General features: G+C 37.9%; 1 protein-coding gene and 1 long non-coding RNA gene across 3 annotated transcripts in view; both read left to right on the forward strand.

Annotated features, from left to right (window-relative positions):
* Nucleotides 1-21,849, forward strand: part of PLXDC2 (plexin domain containing 2) — a 266,023-nt gene that overhangs the window by 147,507 nt on the left and 96,667 nt on the right. The window lies entirely within an intron of this gene.
* LOC136009181 (uncharacterized) lies at nt 5,747-8,634 on the forward strand. The gene is made up of 3 exons (XR_010610378.1): nt 5,747-5,823; nt 6,383-6,435; nt 7,593-8,634. It is a non-coding gene; the product is annotated as an uncharacterized LOC136009181 (long non-coding RNA).

The raw sequence follows: 21,849 nt of genomic DNA on the forward strand, positions 1-21,849 counted from the left end.
AAGCAACCTCTGAAGAGCAATGAAAGCCATAATAATAGTATATAACATAAGAAGCTGAGTTTTGTTTTCCAGGAAGCTTTCTGAAGTTGGTGCTCCACAGGCCAGAAGTGTGGTTATTTCTGTAATAAGGCACTAATTAGTGAGTCATGTTGCAAATGTCAGGAAGCTAAGTACATGAAGTCTCTTTGTTGCCAGTCACTGACATCCCTGTGGCTGTGGAGGTGGGAAAACCTCTTCTTTGCTTCACCTCTCCAGGCAGTAACACAGCCCTTGTCCCGGGAGTCCTGGAAGTTCTGTGGCCCTTCATCCTACTCAACATGTAGCAATGCTTCATACTTGGTTGTATTAATTTTCTATGCTCATGGCAGTAAATTCCTGTTGTTTATTTTCTGTGGCTTATTTTTTTGTTTATTGGTCTATGTTTCCTAGTGCAGCTTTGTATCAGATACTGTAAATTATTTAGGAATATTTTTCCTTGTATGGCATCTTCAATTGTTACATTTCTCTATGGTATTTGTATGCTTGTAGCAGCATTACAGAGGAGGGTGGTAGATAACCCAGATTATTATTGATTTTCATTGAACCTTATATTTGTTGCCTGGGATTGTTGTGGTTTAACCCCAGCCAGCGGGATAGAGGAGGGGATCGGAAAAGTGAGAGAACTCTTGGGTTCAGATAAAGACAGTTTAATAGGTAAAGCAAAAGCTGTGCACACAAGCAAAGCAAAACAAGGAATTAATTCACCACTTCCCGTGGGCAGGCAGCTGTTCAGTCATCTCCAGGAAAGCAGGAATCCATCACACATAATAGTTACTTTGAAAGGCATCATCATTCTGAACATCCCCTCCTTCGTCCACCAGCTTTACACACTGAGTGTGACATTAGACAGTATGCAATATCCCTTGGGTCAGTTGGGGTTAGCTGCCCAGTATATCTCCTCACAGTTTCTTGTGTACCCCCTTGGTGGGGGGGGGGGCGCGGAGGAGGGGTGTGTAGGGTGAGGAGCAGAAAAGGCCTTGACCGTGTGAGCGCTGCTCAGCAATAATGAAAACATTCTTGAATTATCAATAAAAGCATTCCTGAATTTATCAATGGTGGTGTTCCAAAACATAGCCGCATACTAGATCCTATGAAGAAAATTAACTCTTATCCTAGCCAAAACGAGCACAGGGGTTAAAAAAGGTTTTAATTTTCAATTCTGGAGTTTATCCTGATAGTTCAAATCATCAGAGTTCATGAGGGGTCTTAAAGCAGTTTTAGGCTCTGTTCTATCTATGGAATAACTGAGTATTGTTGTATATAACCTGTAAATCAAGAACATTCAATAGAACCAAACTGCTGAGTAACATAAAACATTTTTTATTTTCACATTTATCTATAGATATTTAGAAGCAGCAGGGGAAACAGCAAATAAAAAAATAGTTTTATATTATCATATACTGGGCAAACAATATAGGGTCATGAAACTTTTCTCTAGAATTCTGCTGTCAAGGAAATAGTTAAGCAGTAAATTCGCTTAAGTTTAAGTAAATTTGCTCAACCCATGCTGGACTCACCCCGATTGTAGGCGTCTGGGTGGAAGTCTGAGTTAGGTTTTTACAGAGATTAATGCTACCAGGATGAGAAGATGCTGACCATTAGGGGACAGGATGAGTGAGAAGAGGAGGTTCCCTGCTGGAATTGCAGGGGTCTGTTAAGGAGCCAGGAGCCCTGTGAGGTAAATGAGCTGGAAGAGTTTCTACACTGTAAAGGTAAGAGTATAGCTGGATGTGGTTTCAACTGACAGGGAGTACTGGATTGTAGCAAGGAGATTGTATTGTCCCGAAAAATTTAGGGAAAGAAAAACTTCAGGAGAAACACATGGAGAGAGAAATCAAGCTGGAGGCCACTGCTGTTAGGATAAGTAATAGCCATTTAATACACTGGCAATGTTAGTAGTAACTTCCAGTGAGGAAGTTGTTGTACTGGTATTGAGGAGCACAGATGAGTGGCACAAGAAAGAAAAAGGTGTGAGCGAAAAGGTGAAACTTCAGTGTTGCACTTCTTTGGTGCTCTCTATACTCTATCATGCAGGTTATTATTGGAAATAAGTGTGTTTCTGAAGATATGTGAAATTTTAAACAAGAACATTAGATAAATAATAGAAGAATACAAAACAAACAATTGTGACAGGCTTCCATGTGGAAAAATATGAAAATCAGCATGCTTAATAGTAGGTAAGTTACGCTAGGAAAACCACGGAATTGTAGGAGGATAGACTGTAAATTGAACAAGGTAAGAACAACCACCCAGTAACTTCTAGTAGGCAAAGATCATTACCTACTCCAGCAACCTCTGAACATGTCCATAATTGCCTGGATATCACATGAAAAATTCAGTTTAAAAGACACATCCTTATAAGCACAACTTATAAAGCATATGTTATCAGGAAGTAAGAAATAAAAAGTAACATAGAAACAGGATGTTAGTATTTGGCGAAGCAAAGCAAAAGGGGACTGAGTGACATGTTTATTGCTTTGTGAAAACATAGCTAATTCACAATGGGTTGATCGGTAGTGCTGGGAGGGACACTATTCAATGAAAGTGCAGTCTGAAATAACTGCTATGAACTACAGGCATGAGCATAGCCTGCAGGGAATCTTAGAAGTAAAACAAACAGGTTATATACAAAGAGTAAAATTTATCTAGCTGTGCCAACAGCTAGATCCATGTTTGTCAGCCTGAGTTCATATCCAGTCAACAGACATGTAATGAACATAGCAGAGTCTGTGAACTCTGAAGGCAGACCTTTAAACTAAGTTGGATGAATGTATCCTGTGTCTGATTCTATGTATCAATTTATATATATATTGCTACAAAGAGTCTGGTGTGGTCAGCTCATATATCGATGTTTACATTTTTAGGTTTATAAAGCTGAGTTGACTATTGAGGCATTTTACCAGCTAGCATGAAGGTGGCTCCAGAAATGTCCACTTACCCCATGTAACAGTAAATGCACAAATACGGGAAGTCAGGAAAAACTGGAACTCAAAGGCCTCAAAGATGCTAGAGAGAAGAAAATTTATTGAAAATTCAGCTTGTAACTGCTAAACCAGTTAAAAGATAGCTAAAATGGCATCTTTTAGGCAGTCAAATCATAGCACTGAAAATAAAATTCTTTGGATGTTTCAAACAACCTGAAATGCCAAAGACAGCATGTATTGGCCAAATATAACCAAGGATATTAGACAGCTGATGGGTGTGTATGGGGAGAACAGCAGTAGGAGCCAACAAAAATGTGCAAAAGGTTTTGAAGCAGAGTAGGGGTGGGTCTTTAAGAAGTAATCCATGTATTATCTCATTCCTTTTTCTTACTGATCAGAGATCTGGAAACTAGACAGCCTGTCAAGACACTTCCACAGCAAGCAACAGACCCAAAGCACTATGAATTTCAGCAGGGCAGCAGACTATTCCAGAGACATTTGAGGCAATGACTCCTAGTTGTCCTGTAGTGAGTTTCTGACATTTATCTGAGGATGGGAATTTGGACACACATAGCCAGCCCTCCTGAAGTTGTAGCAAGCATTTGAATTTATAAGGACTGTATTGAAATCTTGTGAGATAATTTGATAAATCATTCTTCAGCAGAGGAACATTCCTGAACAGTGGACAAAGGAATTATTTGAAATATTTTTTGTGATGGTGATGTTGCGTGAGCATTTCTACCACTGTTAATAATGGAAGGAGTACCAAACAAAGAAATAAAAAGGCACCTCAATATTAAACTTGTAAACACAATCCAAGTGTGCAGCACAGGCTGGGATCTGCCCAGCTGGGGAACAGCTCTGTGGAAAGGGGCCTGGGGGGCCTGGTGGTCGGCAAGCTTAATATGAGTGAACAGTGTGCTGCTGTGGCAAAGAAAGCCACCAAGATGCTGGGTTACATCAACAAGAGCATCACCAGCAGAGGTAAAGATATCCATATCCCACTCTGCTCAGCACTTGACAGGCCACACCTGGAATACTGTGTTCAGTTTTGGTCCCTGCTATGCAAAAAAGATAGAGACATATCCAGAGAAGGGTCACAAAGATGATCAAAGGACTAGGAAGCTGCCCCATGAGGAAAAGCTGAGAGAACTGGGTTTGTTCAGCCTTCAGAAAAGAAGGCTCAGGGGAGACCTTGTCATCATGTTCTTTTTAAAGGATGGATACAAGGATGATGGAGACTCCCTTGTTACAAGGAGTCACATGGAAAAGATGAGGGGTAATGGGCACAAGTTATGTCTGGGGAGATTCTGATTGGACACAAGAGGAAAATTTTTCATGATGACTCCAGTCAGCCATTGTAATAATTTCCCAAGGGAAGTGGTGGACACCCCAACACTGGAGACTTTTAAGGTTTGGCTGAACAAGGTGCTAGGACATCTAGTCTAGGTCGTGCTTTGCCAAGAAAGGTTGGAGCTGATGATCCTTGAAGTCCTTTCCAACCTGGTATTCTATGAAATCCCACTGTGATTGAATCTAAGTTGCTAATCTTCTGAAACTGAGATCAAGAACTCTTTGTATGATTGTTACCTCCTAAGGTCAGATTGTATGCTTAAAAATATTTGTGCTTATTAAAGAGAGAGGTCTTGTGCATCCAAGATACACACAGCTTTTTGTCAAGATTGCTGTTTTACCCACTATTGACCCAAGATAAAATCACAGGCATTGGAGGCACTGAAATAAATTTTCCATCGAAACCTGATGTTATTATAACCTGTGCTGATAAGCAGCTGTGAGGTACCTGAGCATGGTTTCTGAACACTGACCAGTCAGGATAAATGAATCAAACTCATCTTTTATTGTTACAAGAAAGAATTACAATTATTCCAGCATCAAACTGTTTATAAGTGTGCATATAGCTTGTAGGAAAGGATCAGAAGCAAAAACAATCTTAGGTTGGCTAGCTAGCTGGTTAGCTGCTTAAGTTTAAGTTCTGCACATAGATAACGTATTTGAATTTCCCTTTGGACATTGAGTGTGTATACAGGATTACGCTGTTCATGTTTAATTGTTCTGTTTTCAATACATCAGAAGGGGTATTATGAAAAGTAAGTACCGAAGTGCAAAGAATTCTAATATAATTTGTATTGCATTTTGTAGCACTTCAGGGAAAGAAGATCAGTGAAAGAGGAGAGAGTATCCTGTTGGGAAAGGAATAAAGCCTGATGTTGCAATGTCTGTGCTTAATCTTTTTTGTTGGTATGCAGAGCAATACTTCTGAGCAGGAGGAAAATATGTCCATCTAACTGGTGGTGCTATGGAAAGAGAAGTATCCACAGGGTTAGGATCCAAGATTGCTAAGGGTGAAGATGGTTGTGAATTTGCAGCCTGGAATAAGCCTTTGTTACTGAAAAAATATCTGGAGACTTCCAGTCCTCAGAGGACAATTAAGTTCACATGCATTTTCCTGCCATCTCATGTACGTACTTTCTTAAACTTTCAAAACCAGTGGATAGGTGGAAGTGGAGTGAAGTTTGCCTGGCTCTCTCGAGTATTAATGTACTAAGTGGAGCATCTTATTGGAACCTGCCAGAAATCTCAGTGAGGCTTTTCTGGTGGTTCCTGCTGCGTTGGACCCTTCAGCACAGCAGCCATCATAAGAGAGCTCATTGATACCAAAAATTACCCTATGGGCAACATCTGTTAAATGGCAAACCTGATATCAATCAGTGAAACACAGTATTTCTAGCCAGAATTAGTGACTTAGACTACCCTGTGTCTGTTACAGGGGATTGCACTTACTATCAGTGGGTAATTCGCCCTGCAAGGACTGTAGAGATCTGGCTGTTGACTGGTGAATGTGAGCTGCCTTCTATTTACCTCCTCTGTTTCTGATGTTCTATATTGCCACACAGCTGTTAAAACATTTTCTCCCTGTAAAGCTTTCTTTGCCTGTCCTATGTCAAGTGTCTCTCCTGGAACTACCTCTCTCATTTCTGTAAGGGGGTAGCCCTTCTGTCAGCCTTCAACTGAAACTGTTTTGTTTTGCTTTCCATCAGTGAACTGTTACAACCCTTACTACTCATGCCTTTATGCTTTATTTTTACAAATTGGATTGGAAACACTTAGGGGAAAGAGAATGATAAGCTTTAGGAAAAAAAATCCGTATGTCTTGACTTCACTCTGACCTTCATAGAGGAAGGCATTTGCTAACTTTGGCTGTGAGGCTAATGGGCAGTAGTTGTGCTGAGGTGGTAATGGGATAAGTCCACAAGTGGTCACATTTGTGTTTGTCTGTAAGGATCTGTTTCATAGAATAGCAGATAACTAGCCAAAGCATTTGCCCACATGTCATGACAAACAAGCACTTAAATAATTTTGCAGATCAGACAATCATAAATGTCTACCTGTTAATGCAGGGAGCCTTCAGGACAGCCAGCAACTGCTTCACTAAACACCAGGAAGTTGTCAGGTATGGCCTATGTCTGCAGATGGATTCATCACTTTTTATTGTAGAATTTTATAGTAGGCATATATTTTATGTTCAGCTTTTATAGCAGCATTGCAAAGTTTCAATAATATTGTGCTTTTACAGTGTGATAAAGATTTTTAACACATGACAAGTCTTTATTTTCCGCACCTCATACAAAATACAGGTTTTGGTTGCTGCATGCTTATAAGTTAAAAAATAAACTACAATCAGTTTCTGGCCTTTTAACAATTGACTTTGTAAAAGCTACTGTATATGACCAGTCTTATAAAATTTTATGTGATTTTATTTTCTTTTCTACTTTCTGACACAATTTTAGCTCCTATTCTTAATGTAAAAGACTGAATATTTGAGCTCTGCAAATCCCAGTTGAAAAGCCATTTACCAAGAAAAACAAAAATTATTTCCAAACCAAAACCAGGGAACCAGAAGGTGATGAGCACAATGGGTGATACATTAGTTTCTAATTGAGAGAGGAAATTCCTGATAAAGAGTGAGAAATAGGCCTTCTGTTGCTGTGAGGCAGTACATAAAAATTAGGTGGTGTTGGGGAAGACCTGGCTCTGGTGAAATGTTTTCAGTCCACAAAGTTTCCAGCATTTATAAAATAATACTTCTAGACTATTTATTAAATTAATTATTAATTACTAATTATCAATTATAGTATTTGTAAATTTTCATAGTGTTTATAAAATAGATCTCTTTCATACAGCCAAAAGAAAAAAATACACTGGCAGTTGGTTACAAACATTTTAAAAAAATTGAAGTCTTTCAAAGCATAAAGTATTTAGAGACCAAGTGTGCTGGGAAATGTGTTGTAAATTCAGCTCAGAGTCGGTATTGATTATTAAACATAAGGACTAGTGTATGTTGCAGCATTTTTAATAGGAGGTGGGGTCTTACTGTTTTGAATTCTGGCCAAATATAAATAAGAGTTGTCCTTTTCCAAAAAGTTTATTTCTAACTTTGGCAAAAGCTCTGTCCTCTAAGTAAGGTAGTGGCATTTTTTGTTTGGTTGGTTGTTTTAATGTGTTGAACTCCTGATAATATAAATTTAAATTCAAAGGGGTCTTAAAATCTTTCCAGAAGCTTGGTTCCGATGTGCATCTTAATGAAAGCTCTTCCCTTTCATCTTTCAGGGAACTTGTTTTATGCCAAATCAGGCTGCCGTAACTGCAGGATTAAAATTCTGGATGTCAGATCTTGTACATTGTGATACTACTGTTCTCTGGTGCCACAGCACGATGTCCCATTGCTAATTACTCATAACAGCCAAGGAAACTGAGGGCTTCTTCTACTTCCCGTGTTATCATCCATAGCTGTCACAAATGTGCGCTTTTATTCATAAAATACTTATGGAATTCATAGTGCTCCTTATGTTTCTGCTGAAATCTACAGACACCTGCATCGACTCGTCGCTTGGCTTCCTTAAGACATGACTGTTAAAATAACTGATCATAGAAATTATATCCTGATCCTACTGCTATCAAAATGGTCTCTAAAGCTCTTTGTGTTGCCATAGGATGCTTCCCTAGTTGCCTATATTTCATATCGGGGCAACTCTTCAGTTCAAGACAGCTGGTTTGCTCTGCCATGGCAGGTAGCACTGATCCTCACTGCTGCTCCTCTCTGAAATACTTGAGTATACTTACAAGTTGTAGAAGAGCAACAGTCAAAGGGTAAAGTGTCAAAGTCTGTGGGGGTTTTATTCCACTTATGTGGGTAGTATCAGGTACAAGAAGATAGTAATATGGGCAAGGTTTCTGAGCATGTGTTGATAAAGTGCCTTTAGTTCTGTCAGGAAAAGATATTAGAAATACTGTATTTGGAAGAACTCATAAACTAGCATGTCAATCCAACTAAATGGTGTTTTTAAAGCTATGATTAGGTGACACTCCTATCCAGTTAATAATTTTTGTTCCAGCAATGGAGGTGTCTTTTTCCACTGTTATGTTGTGCAGTTTAATACCTGAAACAGTACTTCAACAGCTGTTATGGTGGTGTATTGCAAGGTGTTTAAGCTATGTTAATGTTAGTACAACGGTCAAGCATTTATGCTATATTACCTTTGTAACTTAATCTAATGCCTCTCTCTGCATTGCATTAGTTTTAGTATCTCTAACATGATGAAGCGATACCTGGTATAGATGTGCTTATAAAGGCCTGATTTAAAAAAGAAACAAAAACAACAACAACAAAAAAAAAACCACACATAAAAAAAAAAACACCAAAAAAACCCCAAACACCTGAAGAACCTTCATTTAAAAAAATAACTTATTTAAAAAAATAGTAAGTAAATGAGAAATGTAAATCCTTGAAACAGTGTCCTATTTTGCAACTTGTAATATCTTGGAAGAGAAGCGTATTTCTTACCCCTTTATTTTGCTTCTAGCTTACTAATTTGTTGGGTCACTGGCAGTATGTCCAAAGCAATTTTAGCAAATGGCATTGGGTTTGTTTTCCAGCTGCATTAGTAAGTTTGGAGTTTCTGGTTGTTGCACTGTAAGCAGCTTGCTGTCTAAAAGAAAAGTTTGGAAGCGTACACAGGCTTAATTAAAATCAATGAAGGATTTAGAAGTGAACACTGAAATTATTGCTGAAGAAATATAATTAACAAAGTAAATTGCATCCTAGAACAGTTCCTGATCAGCCCACAGTGATCCACTGCCAGTCCTCACTGATGAGGAAGCAGGAAATACTCTGTGAGAACCGAAAGAAGGCAATAACAAAATAGACCGGACCTATCCTACTTACGGCACAGCCTTACATTAGGAAGAGGCTATTTAGTCACTTAGCTTTACATGTTACCAGCAACATTATTAAAAAAAATAAATATAACTTTCTTCTTGCTATTGAGAGTATCTGCTTTGCTGCAGCTAAAGCTCCTAATCACCCATAATTTCCATTTCCTAGCTGCATGTCTGAAGAAAGACTGCTAGAGAGCATGAAAAGTACATGAATCAAGCTATGCAAGCCTTTTTATGTTTATTACTTCAGATAAAGTATTCTAATTCCCTACTTGGGAGAAGAAATGTCGGAGGAAATGTCTGTATCTGGAATTTTGTTAGCATCTCTAACTGATGGTATAGGGAATTCAGATTTTCTCAATATCTCTACCTTGCTGCAATGTGGATGTGATGCCTTTCCCTCTCTGACTCTTGGAGAGTCTTAAGGAAAGCAAATGCTGCTAAGTGGTTTGCATGATCACCTTTTGGAAAACAGGGTGCACACAATTTTGACTGAGTCACATTATGAAAAATCACTTGTCCATTGCCAGCTTCTTCATTCTAACAACATTCCTTCCTTGGTAACAGCCTTGTCTCAACCCATTCCTTGTTAAATTTATTATCCTTGCAAATTGTTTAGATTGATATCAGTCTGTTTTCTGAAACCAGGGCCATTGAAATAAACATGTTTCCATGGATCTTTGTCAGTTTGGAATTGGGACTTCAGTTTCTTCACTTGCCTCCCACTCCTTACACGCTTGGCCTTGGCTCAATTCACATCCTTTCCCCTTCTTTCTCTCACTGTTGCAATTTAGCTATGACATCCCCAACCTTCAAAGTTTTTCATGCATATGCTTGTTCCAGAGGAAACGGTTCTAGGTGTGAGTAGGGAAAAGAAGCATCTAGGACTAAATAATAGTCTGCTTCTTATAGAAATCTTTGGAAAGACTTCATCAGAATAACTTTTTTTCCTTGTTACTGCTTGAACTGATAATTTTGTTACGAAGTATTGATTTAATGATCAGAATGCATCACGAAAAATTGAACAAATAGCAAATAGTATTGTTTTCATGGAAAGCTTACTTCAAAACTAGGCATTTGTTTTCATGAGGTTTAGTTCCATTTTGAACAGCTGCTTCATGTTCCAGATTATTGCAGTGACTGTTCTAGACTGGGCATTTATTTTAGAACTCCTATCACAAGCCCATAATATATTTATAATTTCACATGTTATGTGTGTTGTTTTGATAGTGGCATTCGAATAGGCTCCTACTACAGTCTGGAAAAGCAGCTTGTCATTATGTCTTTCTAGTGGGCATCCAGGAAATGGTAACTTAGCCAGAATTGCTAGGTATGCGGTTTTTACTCTGCTTCACAGACCAGTCCTGATCTCAGCTCTTAAAAAGAAGGGGATGAGTAGAGAAGGAGTTAGGGCCATCAGTGAAAATGCTGCTTCTCCTTCGAGTGTTAGTGTGTTCAAAGCTACCGTATGTTGCCAGAAACAATGCTGGTATAACTTTGCAGGCAAGGTCTGTCCTGCAATTCCTGTTAGAAGCATTGTAACGTCACCTAGTACTCCACTACAAAATCTGTTCAGGCTGAAGTATAACCTTTAACTTTGCTTTTAACCAACCTGAAAAAAGAAAGCTAGATCTTCTAAAGTGCATTATGACCCTCAATGCCTGAGGCCAGTTACCTTGAAAAATCCTTTTGTAGCTATTTGCTCGAGTAGAAATGGTGACTGCTGATTTCAAGCTGCTGCACGTGGCAGTCTGGTACGTGCCTGCACATCTGAGAGCAGAAAGAGTCTAAAGGCTGTTGGAAAAGAAATTGACTGTTTTAAGAACCAAAGTACTTAACTTGCTTGCTAAAAGGAGTGTGGTATTATCCTATTATTTCTTCATATAAATAAATGCTTATTAATTTAAGAATTTATTAATTGAAATGAGGTAGCTGCATATTATTATATCCTGAGTTAAATGTCAGTAGGTGTGTGATTTTTATATCTCTCTGGTTAGTTGCAGTGAAGCCAAGTAAAACAATTAACAAATTGTTAAACAGATTGTTAAACAAATAAAATTGACAATGGCTTAACAGTGCAGTAAAAGTCTATAAGCCTATTCTTTGTTATTGCAGTTCTGCTTTCATTCCTTACATTATGTGAGGGAAGCATGAAAGATAAATGAATAAAAATATCTATGAAATGTTGACTAAGATTCTTAAATTCCATCTCTCGAAATCCTGTACACTAAAATAAAGATTTTCCTTCTTTCTACTAGATTTCTATGAAATGTGATTAGGAGGCATTATACATATTAATAACTTTTACTTTCCAGTTCCTATCCCCTAATTTCTCCTTTACAACCAGTATTTTTAGAGCGAAATGTGTTTATTAACCAATGGCCTGCATATATTCCCTGAAGGCTATTCTGTAAGCCATTATAGCTGGAGATTTTTGGGTTTCCTTAATGATCAGAGATTATGTGACGTGTACACCTGCTTCCCTGTCCAAATCATACACTCTTGCGTGTGACTGTTTCATTTCCTCCACTTTAGCCTCTCCGGGCTGTACCCATTTTCAAGTGTCAAAACGGGGTTAGGACAGCAATGGCTTTACGTCAGTTACAAAAATCTGTGTCCATATTTTCAGGAAAAAAATGTGTTTAAGCCTGCTTTGAAACAAATTTTGTTCTTAGCCATCTCACTAAATTATTTGCTTCTTTTAAATAGTGATGTGAAAGAGAAACCATTTTTTCACTTTGGAGGACACATGCTAGCATTGCCCATAAACAGCCAGACAGCAGCTTGATAAAAGATTTCTCTTTAAGGAGAGTTTGGGATTTTACAAATACTTTTTTCATGCTCCTGCGCCTCTAGCTTTTATGATGATTTTATATGTTAATTCCAGCTTCTAGTACAAACATGGACTTCTGATAACAGAGAGATGAGAAAGTTGTGCATCCAGCTGTGAAAATGTCCAAGGAATAGTATTTGGCATTAGTTCATATGTATTCACTCAACAAATAGAGAAACATTTTGGTGGAGCAGTTTGCATCCTCTGGTACTTCTCAGAATTCAGAGTGCCTTAAAATCCATGCCTAGATCTCAAAAAATCCCACATTTATTCCACTTCTAGATGTACATTTTTCATCTGTTTCCATTGTGGGGGGAGGTAACGGGATGGATGTTTGAAGCATTCAGCTGGCTTTACCCTACATGAGGAGTGACTCAGGTAATTCTTATCAAGCACTCTGGGCATTTGAAGGAGTATTTGGAGTCATTCCATTGTTTGAGACATGCTGTTTTCACTGCTAGCTAAGTGGGGTTTATTCTGTGATCACTGACTTTTATTGAGAAAACACAGTTTTGCTGGAAATGCAAATGGAGCACAAGTAGTATATATCCTTAAATGTGCATCTTAAATGGGGGACACTGGCACATTATAGCAGTGTAATTATCAATTATTCCTATGGGTCTAATTACATTTTATGTAGACCAGAAAAGAGTGGTAAAATGTGGAAATTCTGTAGTAAATAACATTTTTTTTGGCTTACTGTGAAATAACACATTAATGTAAAGTTGGGACAGTGTGAAAAAAGATTCTGTTTAGCAGGCTGTCAACTTGTCCTTTAAGCCAGCAGGCACTGAAAGTGTATTTACTGGACAGCAATGTGCAACAGGTGGTCTCCAAAGATAACAGTGTACCAGGAGAAGCTTCAGTCAAAAGAAAATGTAAGGAGTAGCAGACAGGAGAGCTTATTTTGAATAGATTTATAGAGATCTTGCCATCTCATTATTATTTTCTGTGGCAGACTAGCACTCCTATTAATATTCTGAGTTCAACTAATACAGCACCATTCTTTAAGTATGTTTGGCAGTCTTTTTTTTGTTTTTCCTAATGACTTTCTTTAAGCTAATACCCTCCCTAGCTTCCACACAACTGCAACTGTGCACTTAATGTTATGATTTTGAGTCATAGATCAAAGGGTCGATCAAAAGACAAATGTTTTGTCCTTGCATCCTTCTGTGTGTGTGTCTGTGTGTTTTCACACATTCTTTGGTCTCATTTTTTGAAGCAATAAGATGCATCTGGGCGTGACAGAAAGTCGCATAACCTCCTAACTTGGTGGAACCCCATCCCCATGGGTGAACCAGACAAAGCCCCAGCCACTTCTCCTAGAATCTCTGGTGTGTTGGTACCAAGAAAATGGAGGTCCCTTCACAGTTCCTAAAGGTGAAGACCTGTGTGGGTTCAGTGTGTCCTGAAAGGTCTACTTGGCCTTGATATTGAATGGCTGTCCTTTTGTGTGGAAAGAGGCAGCAGCTGATTCAGGCAGATGACTGTCCAGACAGAGCTTATAGGAATTTCGGTATTCAGCACAGTATTGAAATTGTGTCTTTATGTGGCCACAGCAAAACTATAAACTCACAGATAATTTCATTGATTTGGGAATTTTTTTTTTTGCTAGAGGGAAAGAAAAAGAAAAAAATCTACAACACAACCATTTCCAGGAATGTGGGGAAATTAATCTGATCATGCATATCCTTACATGTGTTTGTTTATATGACATCAGGATTATGAAAAATGTGAGTTACTTATTTAAATTGCTATATAGTCATGGTAGTCATCTGTATAAATCCATCTTTAAGAGCATTACAGTAGTTGATGTATGACTAGACAGAAGAAAATGTTGCATTAGTAGATTACTGCATGTCATAAAACTATGATGAAAATTTTCTGAATTTTCTGTTGAAATGTAATTTCTTTTTCTACTCTATTTCCAAAAATAATACTGAGTTTTAGTTGTAATTCTGTTTGTGTTCTTTGATGACTTCTCCTGGAGATTCCTCTACATGATCATGGATGTTTACTGGAAATAGGAACAAAGGGCACTGATAAATTAATAAGCTTTTCAAAAACTACTTTTTTCTCTGTTGATTTTAGACATGGGTATCTCAGGCTTGTACTTGCTTTCTCTCCATTATTATTTTCATGATATATGACATTAGATTTCAGTTTCAGACAGATGAATCAATAAATACATTCTTGATCTGATTTCATTCATCCCTGGTTACGTCAAGTCGTCTTTTCCTGTGGACAGTCTGAGCGTTTAAACCGTATTTGTCTCTTCCTGTTTCTAGTAATGTCATTGTCTTCTTGCTTCTTATGTATGTTATATTTATTTAACAGTGCTCCCATTCTGGAGCCCATTTATGCCTATATTTCAGCATATTATAAAACTTTAGAACAGTGCATGAAATGGAACCTTTTAGCTGAAACTTCAACATTATCTCCTCAAAATCCTTAGGGGATATTTTACTGACTTTGGCAAGAGTGAGAATCAATCTATGATGCATCTTAGGCTCATCCTATTGTGCCTCGTCAGTAACTGAGACTGAAAGCTGTTGGATGGCAGAGCAATTCTGTCATGGCATGACTCAGAAGAAAAAATGCTAAACCTTTGGTTGTGGACTCTGCATGGGACTGCTATATAGATAATCATAGAAAAGTTGAACACCTCAGATGGCGAAAGACCTTTACAGTTCACTCTGTCCAACTCTGTGCTCTGTGCAGGGGCTAATAAATTAGTCTTGCCTGAAATTGTTATTCTTACAATGAATTTAAAATATACAGACCAGGGAGGTTGATATTTAATTTAAAACCAATATAAGTTGCAATAAAATTTGGATTTAGGTACTTAAAATTTAAGCATTTCTGGTAATATTAGGGAAGTAGGACCGCGGAATATACTTAAAAGAGGAATCAAGAAAAACACACTAGTGCACTGATATGCAAAAACGAATTTTGCAATGTGAAAAAAGCAAACTGTGGGCTGCCTGTAGGCTTCTGTGCTTCATAAATATTCAGCTGACCTTTCGGTTCAGCTGTAGTCAGAGGGTAAAAGCTCTTGTAGACTCAGTGAAGCAAGGCAGATCACAGTCATGGGAGACAAGGACCCATTACATTTCTGTTACCGTCTGTTCCACTTAATTTCTGTAAAATTTCAGGAACTTCTTTAACTGTTAAAGTCATCTTCATGTTATTAGCCTAATTCACTATTTTCATCTTAATCAGATGTTACATGAACCTTGAATAAAATTACGGAGCTGAGGACAGCTATATGAAGCTGTTTTCATAAACACCGTGATTTTCAGGTGGTGTGTTTTGATTTTTCTAAAAATAAATAAAATTAAGTTCTGCCATTTACTGCAGTTATTCTGAGCATATGTTGACTGTCGTTGCAATAGAAAGAATTAAAGCCTGACTGCTTCCCTGATTGACTTCATGAAAGCAAACATGCATGAAGCATTTTTCCTTTCACCTGCTCAAGAAAATGAACAATTTAAAAGCACTGGCTTAAAACCCCATTTTCTGTCACAACACCTATAAGCAGGTTCTAGTCCAGTGGTTTCACAGCAATAAACCTGGGGAAGAAACAAATAAAAGGTTGCCTCTGCAGTGAGTGAGTGGAGAAATTTTAAGGAGACATTGAGTAGAGGAACCTCATTATAAGAGCTGATTGATATCCACAGAAACCTCAACCTTGCAAGAAGGTTGACAAAATAAATAGCCTTAAGAAAAATTACTGAATAGGACTCAGTGCATTGTTATCAGTTAAATGGATGATTAAAATGAAAGAGCATTTAGATTTGGACCCTCCCCTAGCCCATCAACAAAATGAACTTGGTGTATGTGTGAATTTGTAATATGATGTGAACTTTTTTGTGGGAAAAGCTTCTGTGGTAATGCAGCAGAAAATCGATAAAAAAGTTTCAGTATGATCTAAACAGTACCTCACCTCCTGGTAAAGTTTGAAGCAGTATGAAAACAGTATAGTTATCAGCAAACTGCAGACAGTTTATGTAATTCATCTGGCAACTTAATTTTATCCATGGATTACTCTAACTTCATCCTGTAAGATTGCCCTGTTCTATAACTCCAGTTTCTCTAACAGTACAATTTAAGAATGAAATTGTTGTGCCCCATGGGGCAGCTGATAACAACTTCAATAGCCAGGCAGTAAATACAAAGGTCCATGACTGGATTAGTTTACAAGGTCTGCTAGTGTTTTAGTGACCTTGATTTCTGTTAAATATTCTGTTTCCTAGTGTATCAGCTTGATCTCATTAGGCTGCTGAGGTTGGAAATATAATTCATGAAATGGTCATTTACGGGATGATGCTTTTTCAGGCAGAATTTGTTTTTAGTCTGAAAAATAAATGGATATGTCACAAAATATACATATAATAACCTTGCATGCATTTGCCTTCAATCATTCATAAAGAAGGTGATTTTCAAACATTAAAAAATCACAGAATCACAGAGGAGCTGAGGTTAGAAGGACCTCTAGAGGTCATCAGGTCCAACCCTCTACTCAAGCAGGGTCACCTAGAGCCAGTTGCCCACGACAGTGTCCAGACAGCTTTTGAACATCTCCAGGGGTGGAGACTCCACAATCTTTCTGGGCTGCCTATATGCAGAATCACACTCACCGTAAAAAAGTGCTTTTGGATGTTCTGTCAGTACTTCCTATGTTTCAGTTTGTGCACACTGCCTCTTGTCCTGTCACTGAGCACCACTGAGAAGAGCCTGGCTCCATCTTTGCATCCTCTCTTCAGGTGTTTTTATACCTTGAATAAATCTGCCCTGAGCCTTGTAGTCTCTAGGCTAAACAGTCCCTTAATCATTTTCGCTGGACTGTCCTTGCTGGAGAGTCCTTCACCAAACTCTCACCAGTAGCTCCATATCTCTGTTGTGCTGGGGAATCCATAGCCGGACACAACCCTCTGGATATGTGCCACCATTACTGACTCATGTTCAACTTGGTGTCCACTAGAACCCCAAGGTCTTTTTATGTAAAGCTCTTTTCCAGGTGATCACCCCTCTGGTATATGCTCTTAAAAAACAAAAACCCAAACCAAACAAACAACAACCAAACATGAAGTCTGAGCTCCAACCAATACTCAGATTACTCAAATATCTCATAAATGCTGAAGTTATGTGTTTCTATGTTGGTATCATCTAACCTTAAAATGGCAGCTCTCCAAACTGTATTCATTTAATGGTATCGTCTTCTACTTCTGCTCAGAAAAGTCTGAAGTGAACAGAATCGATTACTCCACTCAAGTTATACAAACTGTGACTTTGGACCACCTATAAAATTGATGTTTAAGATAAAATTTCAATGTAAATAGTATGCTATAAAGCTAGCTGCAGATTCTTATTTTAGAACTTGAAGGAAAGACACCTGATTGCATCCAGCTGTGATAGGAGGGATCTCACAAAGCTTTGCTTCAACTGTTGGTGCTTCCTTGCTATCAGCAAAGGTAGTACATTCATCTGACTTTCATCAGCTAATTTTCTGAAAATGGACAAAAAGCAAAAAACAACTGGCAAAAGAATATAATAGTATATCCAGATGTATAATTCAGTGTGTTTTATTCCACTGATTCTGTGTACATATCACATGCTCTTATGACACCAGAATTAGAAAGGCTAAAAAGGTAAAATCCATGGCATTGAAAAGCCCCAAAAGTTCAGAAGAATGGTTTGGGGTTGCTTTGGGTTTGGTTTTGGGATTGTTGTTTGTTTTTTGTTTGGTTTGTTGTTTTTTTCTTTAAGAAAGAATAATTTTTGTGCTTGTAAAAGTTTTGTGTTAGCAAGTTTTTTAATTTTTCAAATGGTATTGATTGAGGATGCCTTTATCAAATAGTTTAGCTTTGTAATATAGCTGTATCTCAACACAGTGCAATTTGATTCAGTTTGATTGTATTTAGAAAGGTATTTCTCATCTGAGGTCCTGCTACTGGGGAAGAGGTATCACTTTTCTTGTTGTATGCAGTAAAGGCTATGTACAGACCTAGAGGCACTTAACTGATTAACATTTGGTCTCAGATGAGGATATAGGATGTCACGCGGAGCAAAGATCTTTTCCAAACAAATTAAAGCTCCAGGAATACATTACTTAAAATTGGATTCTCCCTAGCTATGTAATGAAAGAAAAGCTTGACACAGCAAAAAGCAGTATGTAGACCCAGGAGAGCTTTCTATGAAACTCTTTGTAACAGGGTAAACATAAGGTAGCGCCTGAATGTGAGGGTATGAATTCTTAATGTCGCATCAACTCCCTGTCCTGGAAAGTCAAATAATAATTGGCAGGGAACTTATGCAGCTTGATAACAAATACCTTACTGACAGGAAACATTTTTTCTTCCCATTTATGTGCTGTTTCAGAAGTCACAGTCACGGACTGAAGTAAATCTTAATAGCAGCACATTGTAGCACTACAGCACATTTCCGCTTTGCTCCTGCTATAGGAATTCATGCAAATAAAGGGGTTGTTGATGAGAAACCAGGAGCAGGTCATATCTGATGAGCTAAAGGAATATATTACCAGCAGACCTTCACTCCAAGAAATGGGGTAAGAGAGTGTGTTACACCTGCTGAAGGTAAACAATTTATCTCAACCCTGCAAGGTTCTCAGATTTCTGGTAGCAAAGACTGTAAATATGCCAATAAATAAAATGAGCAGTCTTTTGTTGAAAGTGCAGTGTCAGAATATGTGAGATGGAAGATGTCATCAGCAGGAGACTTAGGACAGGAAAATGCATGACAATTGGATGTGTTTGGGGCAGCAGCTAAAAGCAGCTTCTCTGAGCTAGTAGTCTTCTGCTGTTCTAGTAGCATGCTTGATAGAAGTGGAGAAATAGGCATTAAGTGTTGTGGAAAACAATTAAATTAAAAAACCCACTGTGTTATGATACTGCCAAAAATTTAGTGAAGTATGCAGGCTGCTTAATACAGATAATTAGTTAAAATCAAAAGACTTGCTCTGTTAGGTATATTGTCCCTTGCCCTACTCTTCTTGCAAAAATCCCTGTTAGAAATATGTAGTTAAAATTAATCACTGAAGTTCAGAAAAAGTATTAAAATTCTTGCAGAAAGTCAGTTACAGAAAAGGATACAGTTCTAACCTGGAGATTAGAAAGCCTCTTGCCGGGGAGAAGACCCAAGCTATTGAAAATATGCAACCTTGAGAAAGAAGAGAGGACCTGATTACAGAGTTTAAGTATTTAAAAGACCCATGCAAGTGCCTTAGAAAAGACCTGCTCAGATTAAGGAGGATGGCAAAGCACTTTGAACTGTGATATGTTGAGAAGTGACAGTAACGGGAAAATTTATCTCTGAGCACAAACAGATCAGTAGCAGTGAAAAGTCAAGATGAAATATTCAATATATGCAACTGAGTAGTGAGCAGTACCCTGCAAAGGGGTAAATCTGCAGCAATCTTAAATGTCGTTCTTCATCAGCACTAAAAGGGAGGAAAAACAGGAAGTACTTTGTTAAATCCTACCAACTTTTATTAAGGTATCAAAAGATTAGCTGACTCCTTTGTGGCACTGCATTAACAAAACATTTGGCTGACTACACATAAGATTAAAAGGTATAGATCTAGTGAAGAGTTGCACCCAAGAACTGCATGAATTATACAAGTCAAATACTACTTTTGCTCTGTCTTCTTTCTGTGCAGTCAATTTTACTAAAAGTAGATACTGTCTACTATGAATAAGAAATGTTGTACATGCACATACAGATCTTCCCAAGAAGTGCTTATGAACACAGCATTAAGAAGTTGGTTTTATGTATTAAATTTAGACAGAATTATGGAAAAAGGCATTTTTTCTCCTGCAGTCTCATGAAAATGTAGCACTGATACTATGATGGGATAGTTTAGACCAAAAGATGTCATTTCCAAATGGTAAGTGCCAGTGAAGATTCCAGCTGGGTTTTTTGTTAGAGACCTGGCAAAACTGTGTCTGGCATATTCAGGAAGCACGTTTTTTTCAGTGATTAAAATAGATTTGGTTAGAACTTTCTTGCTAACATATGATAGAAGAACTCGTGTGTTATGTTTCACATTACTAGCATGATGGGAGAACAGCCATACTGTTTCAGGAACTAGCCATATCAGAGTATGTGTAGTATGTGCTCTGCCAAGAGAGGTGCTTCTCTAAAGGATTTAACTATCAGGTATAAAGTTTGCAGAGTTTGGCTGATGTGCGATATGCAGTAGTTAGATGAAATAAAGACAGCCATTTGTCATCTTTAATTGTAAAAAGAGAGCACCATCCCTCTGCCCAAATTAGCCTACCACCTTTATTGGCTTTTCTGTATTGATTCTTTTAAATATTCTTTCTGCTTGCTCATTTCAATAAATATTTAGAGAGAAAGAAAGAAAAGAATTCTTTACAAAATGTCTTTTTTTACCTAAAGTTTAGATATACTATCTAAGCTTTCTAGATCTTCAATTAAATATAGTGGACAAAAGATTATTTTTGTTATTACATTTTTTATAGAAGCAGTAACCTTTGTGCAATGAAAGCTTTCCTTCTCTCTCTGAAGGTGGAAGGAAAGATGGAGCAGGAGATACGGTACGAGAGCTGGAACACTCTTTCAATTAAGACACATAGCATAGTCAATGGAACAATGGCTCTTAACCTCTGCAGTAGGATCCGCCCTGCATAGCAGGCCCTTTTGCCCTCTGCAATCTGGAAAGGTGCTTTAAGTTCAGCAAATGCCAAGTGTGCAGGATTTCCTCTCTTGTGCTTAAGTGAATGTATGATTTCCATCTGCCAGAGGTATAAATGGAGGACTTTTTTCTTCTGGTTGGATGGAAGGCCTGGAAGCAGCCTGAGGCAGAAAAGTCCCTAGGCATGGCTGAATTCTTTTCTACAAGGCTGTTCAACAAAATGGGAAACACTGTCCTTGGCATTCAGCCACTTGCGCTGTAGGAGATATTTGACTGCCAAGATGACTGTGTGTGGATGTCTCATTAGGTCTGAAAGGCCACCCTGAATCAGTGTTCCTGACCTTTAAGGTAATAACTTCAGTGTGAAGAAGTATAAATCTAGTTTCCAGCGCTACACATGTGGCTGAATGGCAGCCGTAGACTTTTCTTGAGTGCTATGATGATATTGGCAGGAGCTGTAGAGATAGGCATTGCTTTGTTAGAAAAAATTCATAGGTGAAAAATCAGACTTTCTGTCAAAACCATTAGCCCTTTTGTACACTGTGAACACCCTAAATATTCACCAAACTCGATAGGTATTGATGGTCCTTCAAGCCTTTGCAGGCTCAAGCTCTTAAATATTTTTATAATTTGCTAAATGTGAAAAGCCGTCTCTGCAACTGGTAGAATATTTAGCGCTTCAGGGCTTTTCATTAGATTGTGTTACCAGACTTTTGTTGAATAACTAAAACATTCCATTTAGACATAAAATGCATGTATTCCATATAGGTTTCACTGTAGAGAATATGTACTTTTATGAAACACGATTTTAATGAATATATTAAAAACGATATTAAAATTTAGTTTTGATACGTAACATAAATTGAATAGTTGACTTTTCTCTTTTTGTGATTCCATCTTGTGAATTAATCAGTCTTGTCTCAATAGGTATTTTTGGTGGAGCTCGGTCCTTCTACTGTTTCTATAGTTTATAAAGTGACTAAAATTAAAGAGGCATGCATGCATTTTTTCTATTGAGAAAACAGAAACTGGTACTAATTTAAGTCAAATTTGTAAGCCCACCTGCATCTCTGTTGTAGTGGGGAGTTGAGGCTCCTGAAGCTGTAGGGTCTCTGAGAATATCCTATATATCTCTTGAT

The sequence above is a fragment of the Lathamus discolor genome, chromosome 2 (genome assembly GCF_037157495.1).
Source record: "Lathamus discolor isolate bLatDis1 chromosome 2, bLatDis1.hap1, whole genome shotgun sequence".
Taxonomy (NCBI): Eukaryota; Metazoa; Chordata; class Aves; order Psittaciformes; family Psittacidae; genus Lathamus; species Lathamus discolor.